The sequence below is a fragment of the Ailuropoda melanoleuca genome, unplaced genomic scaffold, assembly GCF_002007445.2.
Source record: "Ailuropoda melanoleuca isolate Jingjing unplaced genomic scaffold, ASM200744v2 unplaced-scaffold76580, whole genome shotgun sequence".
Classification (NCBI taxonomy): Eukaryota; Metazoa; Chordata; class Mammalia; order Carnivora; family Ursidae; genus Ailuropoda; species Ailuropoda melanoleuca.
Window position 1 is genome coordinate 1 of NW_023252259.1, and position 2,631 is coordinate 2,631.

The window sequence follows — 2,631 nt, forward strand, 5'->3', positions numbered from 1 at the left end:
AAGAATCAGGTGACATCCTGTTTTCTCTATAAAATTAGTCTCTCATTGATCTTTTATAACCCAGAGTTAGACTCTTCAATTTAGCACAGGGGGCAACGTGATTTTCATCTGACTCATACCCCAAACACATTGAGATTGGGTTCCTGTTGCCATTTCTCTTTACCACTACCAAACAATCATCATTCATGCCCACAGTTATGATCATTTATTTAAGTATTCTGCCTCTTTCTCCCTCCTTAGTTAGATGAGGTATTTCTTGAGGGGAAGACTGAAGCATGTTTTATTTTTGAATTCATGGTGCCTAGCATACTACTTGGCACATACTAGATCCTGAATAGCATTTTTTAATTCGTCATCCCTTCTGATATAGAGAAGAAAAAGTCATTCCCCAGCAATAACACATTGCACCCCAAACTGCTTGCGCAGGGCAGTCTGGATCTGCCGGGATTTGAGACTATAGACCAGAGGGTTGAGCAGTGGTGTCATGAGGAGGTAGGCATTACTCATGGTGGTGTATAGAATTGGAGAAGCGTCCCAGGTATAGCGATGCAGCACTGCCAAGCTGATGAGGGGCAGGTAGAACACAAGCACCGTGCAGAGGTGACAGGCACAGGTGTGCAGCGATCTCCAGTTTCTGTCTGGAGTCTCCAGCTTCATTATAGTGCCCAAGATCNGCACATACTAGATCCTGAATAGCATTTTTTAATTCGTCATCCCTTCTGATATAGAGAAGAAAAAGTCATTCCCCAGCAATAACACGTTGCACCCAAAATCACTTGCGCAGGGCAGTCTGGATCTGCCGGGATTTGAGACTATAGACCAGAGGGTTGAGCAGTGGTGTCATGAGGAGGTAGGCATTACTCATGGTGGTGTATAGAATTGGAGAAGCGTCCCAGGTATAGCGATGCAGCACTGCCAAGCTGATGAGGGGCAGGTAGAACACAAGCACCGTGCAGAGGTGACAGGCACAGGTGTGCAGCGATCTCCAGTTTCTGTCTGGAGTCTCCAGCTTCATTATAGTGCCCAAGATCTTCACGTATGAAGCTAAGATGAAGACCACATCCACCACAAATGTTCAGAGTACAAAAGCCAACCCATAGGCACTGCTGGAAGAGACATCCCCACAGGCCAGGTTCAGCACATCTGGGTAGTAGCAATAAGAGTGTGAGAGGATATTGGCCCCACAGAACAGAAAGGTCCTAAGCAAAAAAGGCAGAGGAGCCAGCAGAGTGGCCCCTCGTACCAAGGCGGCTCCACTAAGGCAGGCAACGGTGGAGTGGGTAAGGATCCTGGTGTAGTTGAGTGGAGCACAGATAGCTACCAAACGGTCAAAACCCATGGCCACCAGGACTCCTGATTCTACTGAGGAGAGGGTGTGGATGAAGAACATTTGGGTTAGGCAGGCTTCCAGGCCAACATGGTGGGCATCAAACCACAAGACAGTCAAGACACTAGGCATTGTAGACAGGGAGAGGCCTAGGTCAGTGAAGGCAAGCACGGCCAAAAAATAGAACTGAGGTTCATGAAGATTCTGCTCTGCTGTAACTAGGATGAGCAAAAGAGCATTACCCACAAGGGCTATGAGGTACAGGACACAGAAAGGGATGGAGATCCATATATGTGCAGCCTCCAGACCAGGAAAGCCAATGAAGGAGAAAGTGGGCGAATTAGAGGCAGTGCTATTAAAAGCCAACATGGATCTACGCAGGACAGGAGTCCAAGATGTTTGCAAACCTATAAAGGAGAAACCATGTGTCAGGAAATCTGAAAGCCAAATTTAAAGTAAATAGATTATTAATGCATGGAACTACCAAATTCAGATATGGAGAACTCAAAATTGAGTTTATAATTATTTCTTTTTTTTTATATTGGATGGCAACTAAGCACATGAAAAGGTGTTCACCATCATTGTTTCTTAGGTAAATGTAAATGAGAAATTGAATAAGATACTATGAGTAGAATGGCTAGAATTTAAAAGACTGAAAGTGCCATATGTTGGTGAGGATGTGAACAACAGGAACTCTCATACATAGAACGCAAATGGTACAGCCTCCTCGAACACATTTTGGCGGTTTCTTATAAAGTTACACATGTACTTCTCATACAGTTAGCATCATCCAGCAATTTCACTTCTAAGAGTTTTCCCAAGAGAAATAAAAACTCATATTCACCCAAAGACTTGTACGTATTTATTCATAGCAGCTTTATTCATAATAGCCACACACACANCGTATTTATTCATAGCAGCTTATTTCTTAATAGCCACACACACACACACAAAAACCCAAAACAAACCAGAAACGAAATATACAACCACTACTGATTGGACAAACTGTGGCCAATCCATATAATTGAAATCGGAAAGGAAGATATTACTGATAGATGAAACAGCATGAATGGATCACTTACTCCATGTGAAGGAAGCAAACGTAAAGTCAAATGCTATATGACCTCCTTTATATGAAATTCTAGAAAAGACAACATCATAGTGAGAGTTGATCAGAGGTTTCCAAGGTGGAGCGGGAGTGTGAAGAGATAGGCTGCAAACAGGCAGAACTACTGGGGAGATGAACGTGTCCCATACCATGACTGATTACATGACTTCATATGTTTTTAAAAATTCATCAAATT

General features: G+C 43.3%; 1 pseudogene; it reads right to left on the bottom strand.

Moving 5' to 3' along the window:
- Positions 1-739: 739 nt before the first annotated feature.
- LOC117800744 lies at positions 740-1,696 on the bottom strand (annotated as a pseudogene).
- Positions 1,697-2,631: the final 935 nt, after the last annotated feature.